The sequence below is a fragment of the Cannabis sativa genome, chromosome 7 (genome assembly GCF_029168945.1).
Source record: "Cannabis sativa cultivar Pink pepper isolate KNU-18-1 chromosome 7, ASM2916894v1, whole genome shotgun sequence".
NCBI lineage: Eukaryota > Viridiplantae > Streptophyta > Magnoliopsida > Rosales > Cannabaceae > Cannabis > Cannabis sativa.
Genome location: NC_083607.1, coordinates 43,734,692 through 43,749,873, shown reverse-complemented (window position 1 = coordinate 43,749,873; position 15,182 = coordinate 43,734,692).

The window sequence follows — 15,182 nt, the reverse complement described above, 5'->3', positions numbered from 1 at the left end:
TTGTAACAACTTAAATTGAATATTTTTCTAAATATTTATTGGAAATTATTACTAAGATGGAAATAATTCATGTTATTTTCATATCCATCTAAGTAAAATTTATAAATATTAAATTAAAATTTATATTTGGAATTTTTCATTCTAAATTGGAAATTTTAATTAAATAAATATATATTTAAAATAAATAGAATAAATAAAGAGAATCAAAGAAAATACAACTCACTTTAAATAATGAGCTTGATTATTATTAAGATATTCGATCTCCATTGTTGGTCTTACAAAAGTTAAATGTTTTCAATATAACCTCGAGACGCTAGACTTCGTCCCCCTATGGATGGTTATTCGTTGAACGCATTTAACACCGTAAGATTTCATTTGATAAGTGTTTTGTAAGGTTTCGTCTCTATTAGACTCTCCCCTACGGTGACTACTTAGAGATAAACTTATGAAACATGAAACAATGGTGGAAGCTCATAAAATGAGAATAACCTTGACTCTCGCCTACCGGGACAACGTTGGATTCTTATTTTGATCGAATAAAAGGTTGCTAGAATGGTTTTTATTTTAGATGAGCTGACAACTCTATTCAATAAATGATACTTTGACTCTCGCCTACCGGGACACTGTATCAGTTTGTTGAAAACCTTGGAAATTATTTAGGATTGTATGTTTTAGTATTTTCACTAGTCATTCCTACTTGCTATATGTTTATAATTTCTGAATTGTGTATGAATTTATATTGAACCATGTTATTTTCAGTTATTAAGTTGTAGTTTAATTTCGAATCTTCATTGTTGGTCTAACATGTTTGTTTTTCTAATGAGATAAATCCCTAATGGATTTTCACCATTAGACATACATAATAGTGTAAGATCTCGAAAGATAAATATTGTATATGCAACATCTAGTTGTTCATCAATTGATGACACCTTAGACTAGTATTTTTACAATATGAAACAAGAAGATTACATAAATAAGATTACATTGTCTTTCGCTAATCGAAGCATCGTTGGATTCTTATTTATAAACGAAATTATCCTAATTCCTCTTAGCTTATTCATTTCGAATTAGCTTCAAAACATATCATTGGATGAATGGTCTATAAATCATTTCATGTCATTCTATATTTTCTCTTAAGAAATTAAATGACGCATATGATTATAATCCCGAAATTCTATTCCGAATTGATATAAAACCTCAATCTTAGAAATCTCTTGCTTGTATGGGCAAATCAGACTTAGAATTCAATTAGTAGTGGTGGTCCAAGAAAGAATTACTCATTATATTTGGTTGAATTTAAGTCTTTGACTTTAATTTTAGAATCCAAACAGAAATTTTCTTATATTTCTAATTCCAGATACAATACAGTTACACTTTCTCAAGTGTTTAATATCCATCTTTTAATTAATGGATCCAAACTGTATGGAATATGAGTTAGGTATTCTGTGACCAGGATCCACTTGCACTATTCTAAGAACTCTTTTATAAACTTAAGTCATCAAAAGACACTACCACATTTTTTTTAATCTATGGCATTTGTATCTTGTTCATAGTGGATTTGACAAGATCAATCTTTGCAAAGAGTTAATATGCCTATATCCACTGAAAGTAGTTCATCTCATTCGCAGATGGATGTACATTCAGGGGTGGATATGAGTTTTTCGTTGTATTCTTAAAACGATCACTCTAGATTATACCTTATTCAAAGAAATTTGAAATGTTTGAAAAATTTCATTAACTTCTAGCAAAGGTTAAAACCATTAAGGTAAGTGGTTAAAGATCTTGCGAACTGATAGGGGTGGAGAAATAGTTAGTAGATATGCAGTTCAAAGATCATTAAATTGATTTTTGAATTATATCCAAACTTACCTCCCCAGAAATTTCGAGTTGCATATTGATGATTAGTTACTAGTCGTTGCCTAATTCCTTCTATGGTAATACAATTTCAGAATGATGTAATGGTTGTATACTTAATGTAAATCATTACTAGATTCATGGATGACCTAATCAAAATCTTAAGAAAAGCTAGAACTGTTAACCATGGTTTGTTAGCTATTCTAAGTGATTAGGGGTGGACCATCCCATTGTAAATAGATAAGAAAGTGTTTGTTCAAACAAATACTACTTTTCTAAGAAAATGACTAAGTCTGAAAAACAAGTAGCAAATAAAGGAGATATTTAATTCTTGATTCCAAAAGTGTTCTATCATCTTATATAATATATGATGATCCCACTGCCTCTGTTGTCTTGTCACAACCAAAGAGGTTAATACCATTTAGTTTTCTTCGACATAATTCACGGTGCCTTGTCGTAGTGGGAGAGTTTCTAGGAACTCACCTTCTTATGACTTGGGAGACACTCGTGATTAAAATCCATTGTGAGTTTAAACAAGTAATGGATTGTCAAGATAAGAAACTAAGAAGAAAGCCAATAGAACTATGGTTTAATCCATTCACATGGAGTAACCTAAAGTTTTCTATTACAAGGACATAAAAGGAAATTTTTCGTTTATAAGTCCATTCAATGGACTTAACAAAACTTCCTGTTCCTAGTATTATAGGTTTGAGTTTATCTAAACCTATGGCTTGTGGTATACCTGGTAATTACTTACTCTAATGCAAGCAACTTACTTTAGTAAGATGCTGAAGCATTTTCTTTCTAATGGCAATCTATAGAAGCTTCACAACTTCTTAGGCATAGATTTTATCTAAGGAAAAGTCTCAACTATTCCAGAAAAGATAAAGCCATGAAAGAATTTCTTATATCAACAGTGAGAGGTCTTAGATATGCTTTTGTATGCCTTAGACCAGACACCGCGTTGAGTGGGAGTAATGAGTAGGTATCAGATTAATCCAGGAGAAGAACATTGGAAGACAATCAAGTAAATTTTAAGATTAAGAAGAGGAACTATATGTTAGTCTATAAGGGTGTGTTTAAAACTCTTAGACTACACCATATCAGATTTTGAAATTTGCCTTTGTGCTAGAAAATCTTTCTGATAAGATGGTGATTACTCTGGGGGTGGAATAGTGATTTTGGAGAAGTGTAAAAACCTATCTGAAGTCTCTAGGTCTACCAGAGAGAGACTGAATGTTAAAGCTGCAGGAAAGGTACTTATTCAGTCTAACGAAAGTTCTATACATTTTTGGCATCATTCCAAATTGCCTTAAACTACTAGTGTTAATTTCCTGATTAACCAAAAGTAGTTACCAAAGATATAGAATCCAGTATCCCAAGAGAGTAGACATATAGAGAGGAATTTCACATTATCAATAATTTTGTGATTAAGGAAGAGTAATGGTGGAGAAAAAGGTTGTGGTTAATTCAACCTTTCAGATCCTATTACGAGGAGTTTACTACTACTACACTTGATTTGTATATCAAGGTGTTGAGATTATTTGAAACGCACTTTTTGTTTTATATTAGTGCAAGTGGGAGTTTGTTGGGTTTTATGCCCTAAATAAAACTCATTTTAATATAATCAGATTTACTTATTAATATAGATCAGAAATAACATTTAATGTTGCATGGTTCACATGATTTATTTCATGATTATATGTACATAATGTATAAATTTATCTGAAACCCTTTTCACATACTTGATCCTGTTTATTGTGCTGTCAACACATTGGAAAGTAAACATGACTATGTGAATAAAGTTTCCTAGATTTATCAGACATAGGGTTTTACTGATATAATAATCTACAACAGAGTTTACTTGCATTTGGAGAAGTGATATGTTCTTTCCAGAGCATTGGTTAAAGTAAAGCTCAGGTTGGATGCATGGAGTATGCATCGGAACGGACCGATATTGAACGTTGACTTAGATTTATTAAACTTACCGTAATATCTATTCAAGTCAATATCGCCTAGTTGATCCTAGATCAAATGATCTTAATCCTGTTATGATTAGGCTCAATCTCAAGAGGCTATTCGTGTTCTTTGATTTGTTAGTTAAGCCTACTTTTAGATCAGGGTGATACGTACATTTTGGGAACACGGTAGTGCAATTGAGTGGGAGCGCTAGCATAAACATGGAATCTATAGCTTCTATCTGGCGAATAGTAAGCAAAGGATGATCACCTTCGAGCTTGACCAAACAAAAATAAATGGTGGAGATCTCATTTCACATAAGCTGAAATATCATTTATACGGGGTCAAGTGTTTTAAGGATAAAATACATAGTAGGGTGTTACGGTAATTTAATCCCTTTACTGTGTAGATCATTCATATAGAGGATAATTGATCACATTAGGATTATAACAATGGATAACTAATGATGTGTCTATATGGTGGAACATATAGAGCATTCTATATACTGAGAGTGCAATTCTAAGTTCTATGCGTGGATTCAACGAAGAATTAATAAGTTAGTGAATTTTAGTGCTAAATTCTTGATCTACTTATTGGAAGCTCGGTTATATAGACCCATGGTCCCCCCACTAGTTGAGATAATATTGCTTGTAAGACTCACGTAATTGATTTTGATTAATCAATTATAATTCACAAATTAGACTGTCTATTTGTGAAATTTTCACTAAGTAAGGGCGAAATTGTAAAGAAAGAGTTTATAGGGGCATATTTGTTAATTATGATACTTTGTATGGTTCAATTAATAAATATGATAAATGACAATATTATTTAATAATTATTTATAGTTATTAAATAGTTAGAATTGGCATTTAAATGGTTGAATTAGGAAATTCACATTTTTGAGAGAATCAGATACAAAAGTTGTTAAAATTGCAAAATTGCAAAAACAAGGCCCAATCCACTAAGTGTATGGCCGGCCACCTTTGTAGGTATTTTAAATTGATTTTTTCATTATTTTAATGCCATATAATTCAAATCTAACCCTAGTGGAATGCTATAAATAGATAGTGAAGGCTTCAGGAAAAACACTTCTTCTGATTCAGAAAAACCTGAGCCTTCTCTCTCCCTATCTGGCTGACCACTCCCTCTCTTCTTCTTCAATATTTCGAAAATCTTAGTGTGAGAGTAGTGCCCACACACATCAAGTGATACCTCAATCATAGTGAGGAAGATCGTGAAGAAAGATCATCAGCAAAGGAGATTCAGCATCAAAGATTCAGAGAAAGAGATCCAGGTTCAGATATTGATAATGCTCTGCTACAGAAAGGAATCAAGGGCTATATATCTGAACGGAAGGAGTCATTTAATTCCGCTGCACCCAATGTAAGGTTTCTTAAACTTTATATGTGTTTTATTTATCGTTTTAGAAAGTTCTTATTTAGGATGTTAATAAACATACTTGTGAGTAGATCAAAGATCCTGGTAAAATAATTTCCAACAAGTATGAGATCATGTTTCAGCCTCGAACAGCGACTAAAGGGCAGGCCTTAGCAGATTTTGTAGTTGAGTGTACGGGTAAAGAAGAGAACACTTCAAAAAAACAACCTAAAGCCAGTATAAGAACCTCAGCTGAGCAACAGCAAAGATGAACCAACCTGGAAGTTACATGTAGATGGGTCAACCACAGATCAACTATCTGGTGCAGGGATTGCCCTCGTCACACCTAGGGGCAATGTCTACACGAGGTAGTCAAATTCGTGTTTAGAGCATCCAACAATGAAGCAGAGTATGAAGCCCTTATTGCTGGCCTAAAACTTGCTCAGGAATTGCATGACAAACACATTAAGATTTATAGTGACTCACACTTAGTGGTAAATAATGTATCTGGGGAGTACAAAGCTCGGGGAGAAAAGATGATAGCCTATCTAAGTAAAATACATGACCGTCTCAAACAATTCAAAAGCTATGCCCTCAAGCAAACTCTAAGAGAAGAAAACACAACTGTCGATGCACTAGCCCGACTCACGAGCAGCAACATAAATGTGAAGGCTAATTTAATCCCCATCAAATTCCTTGAAAAACCAAGTATCACTGGCATGGAGGAGATTGAAATGATTAACACATCTCCAAGCTGGATGACATCAATAGCAGCCTACCTCAACACTCGGGAACTCCCAAATAACAGGAATGAAGCTCAAAAAATGAGGAGAAAGGTTGTATGGTCCATCATCGTAGATGGAATCATGTATAGAAGAGGATTCTCCATGCCATTACTCAGGTGTGTTACACAAGAAGAAGCTGCATGACTCTTGTCGGAAGTACATGATGGATTCTGCGGCAACCATGCAGCTGGGCAGAGTTTATCCAAGAAAATTCTAAGGCAAGGTTATTTCTGGCCGACCATGATTGAAGATTCCAAGGCCTATGTTCAGTAATGTAATTAGTGTCGATGATTTTCAAAGATACCTCGTGCACCGCCCAACAAACTAACTCATATGCAAAGTCCTTGGCCTTTTGCCATTTGGGGAATTGACCTAATCGGACAATTACCCAAAGGCAAAGGTGGAGTACAGTACACGGTGGTTGCAGTTGATTATTTCACTAAATGGACAGAAGCCGAGCCATTGGCAACCATCACATCCAAGAAAGTGCAAGACTTCGCGGTGAAAAATATAATTTGTCGGTTTGGACTACCATACAAGATAGTCTCGGACAATGGAAAACAATTTGACAGTCAATCCTTCACTGATTTCTGTGCAAACCATGGGATCATAAAAAGTTTCTCCGCAGTGGCACATCCCTAAGTAAACGGTCAAGTCGAAGCAGTCAACAAGACACTCAAAGATACTCTAAAGAAACGACTTGAAGATGCTAAAGGAAACTGGCCAGAAGAACTCCCTGAAGTATTTTTGGTTGTATCGCACAACTGAGAAAACAACGACCGGACAAACTCCATTTGCCATGGCATATGGTTATGAAGCTATGCTGCCCGTAAAAGTTGAACCTCCATCCCACAGAAGATTGACATATGACCAAGAGGTTAATCATACACTCCTCGCAGAATCACTTGATGAAATCGAAGAGAAGCGAACCGCAGCAAACATGAAATTTGTAGCCCATGAACAAAAGGTAGCTCGGTACTTTAACAAGCAAGTGAAAGCACGAAAATTCTTTGTGGGAGATATGGTCCTCAGAAGGGTATTCTTGAACACCAAAGATAGCACGGCAGGTGCGCTCAGACGGAATAGGGAAGGACCATATAGAGTGATTGAATTTTTCGAATCAGGAGCATACAAACTGGGTAAGTATAACAAAAAAATGCAACTCGTTCTAGTACCAAGGTATTCAAACGGGGAACACTTAAGAAAATACTACCAGTGACAGTACCAGGTCGATTGACCATCGTAAGTACGAAACAAAAGAACATTTACTCTCAAGTGAATGGCCTTCTTGGCAGACCACGCCCAAAGGTTCAAATGAAATGACAAAGTACTCAGGTCGGGTGACCCCTAATGAGAGTAAATTTTTTATTTTATGCAATTTTTTTGTTTATATTAAGCTAAAGATCGGACCAGATCCAAATAATAGCTTATAGGTAAGTTACTACGGTAACGAGTGTATTCCCGACCAAGAAATGAATAAAGATGTTTATTCAAATTCAAATTGAGTCAAGTTTATTAGCAAGTTAAAAATTTACCATTAAATGCATACAAAAGGTCTGCTGTATCCATAGACCCGAACAGACAAAAAGAAAACTTGTGAAAAACGACTGACCAAGAGTCAAAACTCTGCTCGGTCACTTGGGGGGCACCTATACTTGTACAAATCATTTGGTAAAAAACAAATAACAAGCACAAAAAAAAAAAAACAAAACAAACACAGTTGCACAATGATCATAACAAAGAATGAAATTCATTAAGGATAACAAAGCATTTAAACCCGAGATTAAAAGCTACTCGGTCAGCCAGTTGTTCGAAAAATAAAAGATATATTCCATGTTTAAAGACCGCTTAGCCGGCCACTTTGTCCCAGAAGAAGGCCTACTGCCGAATAGACATATACAAAAAATATAATAAAGAGAAGGCAATCAAATAGCGGGAGTCCCAGGCTCTTGGTAACGATCAACTAGGTCTAAAGGAGCCAGAGGATCATCGGTCTGGGCAGAAGGATTATCAATGTTCGATCAGTGGGAGAAGTTGAAGTGGTCGCCTTAGGGTTCTCATTGGCTGCCTGAGCCATGCAGTAATCAAGATACATGTCTTTGGAAGTGCCGAGGTAATTAAAATTCCCTTTGGAATTGGCCTCCCAGAAGTCATAAAAAATCTTGAGACTGGCTGTCTCTAAGGTATCCACATTCCTCTCAAGCTTCTCCACCTTAGACTGTTGGCTCTCAACCTCCTTCTTAAGTCCTTCGACCACTGCCTCAAGTTCCTCCTCCCTGGTCTTCTTGTCCTTGGCCTCATCCTCCAACCTGCGAAGAAGACTTTGGAGACCATCTCTCTCATCTTAGATACTGGTAACTTCCTGAGACAAAGAAACATTTTCTGCCTCAAGCTACGTGGTCGATGGCGTATCTTGTAGCTCTTTGGTTAGCTTGGCAACCCTGGTCTCAGCAACAATGACTTTCTTATTTTCCTCTCCAAGTTCCTTCCTCATGACCTCGAGCTAGGCTCGTGCATCCTCAGTGTCTTTCTTGGCCAAGTCCACGTCCCTTCGCATCGTGTTAGAAGTGGAAAGGTTCTTGACAGCAGCCGATTTGGCTCGAGAGTAGGCATAAGCCATCTTCACACCAGCCTGTACGGAGAATGCATTAAATTCTGAACTATTTTAAGAAGAATGAAAGAAAAGTGATAGAGGGAACTTACTCGAGAAATCTCCTTCAGAACTCCTCCCAAGACCAGCTCTAAGGACAATTCACTGTCCGCCCAGGTCAGGTGTTCACTCACAACAGGGAGCGACCGAGCCACGTAGTGGTGAAGCATGTCTTTGCGTCTCCTGGCCTCCGCGCACAACACCAGAGTTTGGGCAGGGGCCCTAGCCTGTTTGGATTTGCCCTTCACTTGCTCAGATCCAGTCTTAGCCTGCTTAGATCAGTCCGAACTCCCCCCCCCCCCCCCGCCCCCCGAGAACTTTTGGACTTAGAGACCTTCTGGATTGAAGGGTCCACAGCCGGTTGCTCCTTAGAGAGATTAATGACCTCATCAATCGGCATCTTCTCCTTGGATGGAGTCTCACTACCTCTAGACTTTTTGGTCGGAGGAGACAAACCCGAGCTCTCCCTTATTCTCTTCTTCAGAGCCTGAATCATCTTCTGAGACATTTTTGCACGGACAAAACAATACAGTCAGAGGAAGATATGAAAAATGAGAAGACATAAAAATCATGAAAAATAAATGCAAGTTGAAGTACTCTACACGCTGATAGGAGCGTTCTCCCGAACAATTACGGATGGAGCATCACCATCCGAAGAGTCTTCCTGCTCCTCCAGGACGGCCTTTCCTTTTCCTTCGACGAGGATTGATGACCGAGCCGGCATTGCAGGTTCCCTAATCCGGATAGTATGTTTAATGGGCGTTGCTCGGTCGGAAGAGTTTTCTTCTTCTTGCGCAACCTCTCCTGCTCTGAATATTCTTGAGCCTCCTTCTCCTTCTCAAAATATTCTTGAGCATATTTTTTGGCTCCAACACCACCCTTCAACTTAGCCTCACGCTTCAATTGAATAAGCTCCTTCTCCGGCTCGACTCCCTTAGCCTGGCCCGACCTCGATTTCTTCTTCTTCTCCTTCACGGACTTGGGTATAAAATCTGCCGAGTAAAGCTAGTACTTCACAAAGTTGGCCTATGTGGTCAACAAAGTGATATTCCGAGCAGCCTCTGGCAGTTGGAGAATTTTTTGGGCCCTTTCCCTAAGCCTCAGTGTGAAGGGAGGATGGCAGTATGCGGGGATCTGCTAAAATCGAGTATGAGCAGTCTCCATGTTGGTCACGAAGTAATAATCATTAACAAAATGCCCTATTTTGCTAACCTCTGTGTCCACGGTGCCTGTCAGCCACTTGTCATCTGGCTAAGAGAAGTAGAAGTACCCCGACCTACTCTGCTTGGGGGTAGACTTCGAATCAAAGAGCCAGTTGATATCATGCAAAGACGGCTCAGCCCATCCTTGAATAACGTAGAGGATGAGCAGGGCGAATAAGTACTTGATGCCCTTGGGTGTGAACTGAGTTGGACAAAGATGTTAGTAGTCCGCAACCCTTTTGAAGTACAGGTGCAAAGGCAGCATCGCCACTTGTTTTGTATGGACACCCGACCAGGCACAATACCCTTCTTTCGGGCTAGTTGCCCAATGATTTGGTGTAGGAAGAAAGCACTCAAGTCTGCCCAGATACCCAGCCTTCTCCAAAGTTTTTAGGTGGTCCTCATTTACGATGGACGGAAGACACACCCATCTAGCCCTCATGGCACCTTGCCTCCTATGAAGGACCGCCTCGGCATACTCTTAGGTGACATAGTCTTCCCCCTTGACCAAGACATCACCAAGTTCGGATACCGGCTCCCCAGACTCATTGTATCCCCCAAAACGTAGAAGTCGAGCGACTCCTTCCTCCTTAGCCTCAGAGGGGCTATCAGGACGGTCGCCGTTGTAGTCCTCTATCTCCTGGACCTCAACATCCCCCTCGTAGTCCTCCTCCTCTGCAGCGGACAAGTCCAGTTCTACACTCGGCATCGTGGCATGTCGGGCCACGTGAGGGTTAGTTGCATTAATTTTCTGCATCGTCTGTTTTGTATAGGCCATCATCCTCCTCTTGGATGGGTATTGGTGTGTGTGTCGTGCAACAGTCATGGCAGGAGCAACAATCAGAATGCCGAAGGCACCAGAACTTGGACGGCCTATAGGAATAGTGTAAGGGACACCAAGCCGGACGATATAGATCTAGTTGGAGGGGAGATAATGTCTCCACCCCTTTCTAAGCTCCCAAACAAATTGCCCTAACCTTCTCCTGCGATCTGCTCGGAGTAAAAGTTATGTTGCACTTCGGGTTCTGGAGTAGGTAAACTTTCACTATTCACCTCCCAATCTTCAAAACTTGAGTTAGAAAGTTCGTCACTCGAAGAGGACGGACTGGCGCGAAGATGAGGTTGGTCTTCGTATAAAAGCTAGAGAAGATCTTGGTCGATATAGTTTTTGCCTCCCCAAAACTCACCAAGGTTCATCTATAAAAGACAATACACGAGATGAGTATTTGGCTGGGATATCAAATAGAAACAAGAAAATATACCGACCAGGTTGACTCGATTGATCAAAAAGACAAAAAATTTTGTAAAGGTCAAGTTCGTAACCCAAAACTTCAAAAAATTTGAATTAAAGGTTAACCTTCACTAAACCTCGAATGGGCAAAGTGAAGACAGAACATTGTGAGGTTAAAGTTGGAATGTCATAAACAACGAAGTCATATGATCTATTACAGTTAAAATTATAAAGTCTCAGGCCTAGATTTTCTATATGTTTCCTAAAACAAGTCGAGAACGATTAAATTTTCTACAATGGATACCCAAAAAATTGAAGATACAAAATTAAAGGAGACAAATATGAGAAACTTACTCACTGTTCGAAGCTTTGATGTTGTTTGGATGAAGCTGATTGGATCTTTCTACTAGAATTTAATGACAGATTCAAGAGAAAAAACTACTTTTGCTCTGAAATTACTTAGCAAGAAAAATAGTAAACGTGGTTTATGAGGATTTTCTACCTTATTTACAGGAAAATCAGTGAAAGGGTGTAATTAATTAAAATCTCAAACGCTTCAATTTCTCCCCAAAAAGTAAATATTGGGAAATTAAAAATAATCAAGTACTGGAGAAGAGTTCCTGTCAAAAGCGTGCGAGTGAAAGGCGCGTCTCGAGGTACAATTTGATCAGAGCATTAATTAGCCAAAAACTGAAGGGACTCCTAGTCCAAGTCACATCGAATCACGAACAGGCGCATTCACCACGTGTCACCCATTAAGATGTAAGGTTGGCTCGAGTGAAGTCTACACGTAACTTCAGAAGTCCTGTACAGACTTGGGGGCAAATGTTATCCAATTTTTCGCACTATGACGTGGCAGCACATGCTGGTGACATGTGGACCTGATTCCCCATATCTGGCTGAAGAGATGTTCCGAACAGAGCACAGCATACACATGCAGGGATAATGCCTTCCCAGCCGATCAGTGGACAATCTGAGCAGCGCATCAACACTTAGAAATTTTAGAACTTGCATCGTGAAGTATAAAAGCAATCCCTATAAATCTGGGATCGTATCAGAGAGATATGGCAAGCTGTCCAAATCCCACAATCTGTATATTTTGAATATGTAATATATGTTCTTACCAACTATAGACATTGTAAGCAAAAGGTAAACCTTCCCTCAAGCATTTAGCCTTATAAATAGTGATCCATTCTCACTGGTAAAGGGGTCGAAAGAATTACTTTAGAGAAATATAAGATAGCATACTCAGAGATTTTATTGTGATAGCTTCAAGAGAGGAAACATTGTGTTCTTTGTTCTTGAGTTAATACAAATCTTGGAGAGTAGGCTATTACCGAACTGAACGGGGCCGAACCTCTTTAAAAACTTTGTGTTCTTTATTATTTATTCGCTCATACTATACGTTAATCATATTTCTTATCGCTTATTATTTGACTCATTGTCGTTGGCTAGTAGCGAGGTCAACAAAAATAAATATTATTTTCAGTAAAATAACATATTTCTATCTTTAATATTATTTAAGAATAAAATTATGTTTAACTAATTATAATAGTTTTATTAAATAGAACTAAATAGTAATTACCACTTTAATTATACAATTCATAATTAATATAATTATTCAAAATGATATTCTTCACAAAATCACTATTTTTCCCTTAAAAATTATTGCTCATAGAAATTAATTCTTTCTCAAATTCATTAATCAAATTAAACCTTCGCCTATACAGTGTTGTATAGAGGTGACCTAGTAGCCATGGACCTATATTTTGAAGCTCCAATAAACAATTGATTATTATTAAGCTCATCAATAGAATTGTTGATGCAACTTTTTGTCAACTCAATCTAAGAAGATTATTAATTCAAGAATAAATTCAAGAAAAGAAGAGATAAAACTAATAATGAATACCAGATATTTTTTACGTAGTTTTGTAGTTAAAATCTGCATACTCTACCAGTCCATATTATTTCTGAGTTTTGGTTGTGTTTACAATTGGAAAAAGTTTCTATAAGTAATAAAATTGCGCCCCCCTTTCCCTTTGAGTGAAGCCATATTTATAGAAATATGATGGTGGTTACTCAATCTTATCTTAGTGAAAAGTAACAATTGATGGGTGGTTACTGCCTACGTTTCACATATAACAGAATATTTTGATAAGTATAAATAACTGCTTTATCTTTAAAATACAAAAAAGTACTCTTTGAAGTCTTTGAAGTAGTATTAGACTTGGTCAGATCATGTTATTTGAGAGCATGTGCACTACTGCTGTGTAATATGAGGCAATACATTGTTTAATGTGTGTGATGAGTGTTGGGTTTTATGCCCTAAATAAAACTCATTTCAATATAATCAGATTTACTTATTAATATAGATCAGAAATAACATTTAATATTGCATGGTTCACATGATTTATTTCATGATTATATGTACATAATGTATGAATTCATCTGAAACCCTTTTCACATACTTGATCCTGTTTATTGTGTTGCCAACACTTTGGAAAGTAAACATGATTATGTGAATAAAGTTTCCTAGATTTATCAGACAGAGGGTTTTACTGATATGATAATCTACAACAGAGTTTACTTGCATTTGGGGAAATACTATGTTCTTTCCAGAGCATTGGTTAAAGTAAAGCTCAAGTTGGATGCATGGAGTATGCATCGGAAGGGACCGATATTGAACTTTGACTTAGATTTATTAAACTTACCGTAATATATATTCAAGTCAATATCGCCTAGTTGATCCTAGATCAAATGATCTTAATCCTGTTATGAATAGGCTCAATCTCAAGAGGCTATTCGTGTTCTTTGATTTGTTAGTTAAACCTACTTTTGGGTCAAGGTGATACGTACATTTTGGGAACACGGTAGTGCAATTGAGTGGGAGCGCTAACATAAACATAGAATCTATAGCTTCTATCTGGCGAATAGTAAGTAAAGGATGCTCTCCTTCGAGCTTGACCAAATTAAAATAAATGTTGGAGTACTCATTTCACATAAGCTGAAATATCATTTATACGGGGTTAAGTGTTTTAAGGATAAAATACATTGTAGGGTGTAACGGTAATCTAATCCTTTTACAGTGTAGATCATTCACATAGAGAATCATTGATCAAATTAGGATTATAACAATGGATAACTAATGATGTGTGTATATGGTGGAACATATAGAGCATTCTATATACTGAGAGTGCAATTCTAAGTTCTATGCGTGGATTCAACGAAGAATTAATAAGTCAGTGAATTTAGGTTATAAATTATTGATCTGCTTATTGGAAGCTCGGTTATATAGACCCATGGTCCTCCCACTAGTTGAGATAATATTGCTTGTAAGACTCATATAATTGGTTTTGATTAATCAATTATAATTCTCAAATTAGACTATGTCTATTTGTGAATTTTTCACTAAGTAAGGGCGAAATTGTAAAGAAAGAGTTTTAGGGGCATATTTGTTAATTATGATACTTTGTATGGTTCAATTAAAAAATATGATAAATGACAATATTATTTAATAATTATTTATAGTTATTAAATAGTTAGAATTGGCATTTAAATGGTTGAATTTGAAAATTTGCGTTTTTGAGAAAATTAGATGCAGAATTGATAAAACTGCAAAATTGCAAAAAGTGAGGCCCAAATCCATATTGTATAGGGCCGGCCACTTTTATAGGATTTATCATCTGATATTTTCATTATTTTAATGCCAAATAATTCAAACCTAACCCTAATGGAATGCTATAAATAGATAGTGAAGGCTTCAGGAAAATTACACTTTTACTTCTAATTTCCTTCAGAGAAAAACATGAGCCTTCTCTCTCTATACCTAGCCGCCACCTTCTTCTCTTTCTTCCCTCTTCAATTTCCAAATTACTTAGTGTTAGAGTAGTGCCCACACACAACAAGTGATACCTCAATCATAGTGAGGAAGATCGTGAAGAAAGACATTCAACAAGAAGGAGTTTCAGCACTAAAGAAGGAGAGAAAGAGATCCAGGTTCAAATATTGATAATGCTCTGCTACAGAAAGGAATCAAGGGCTAGATATCTGAACGAAAGGAGTCATTATATTCCGCTGCACCCAATGTAAGGTTTCTAATAATTTATATGTGTTTATTTCATAAT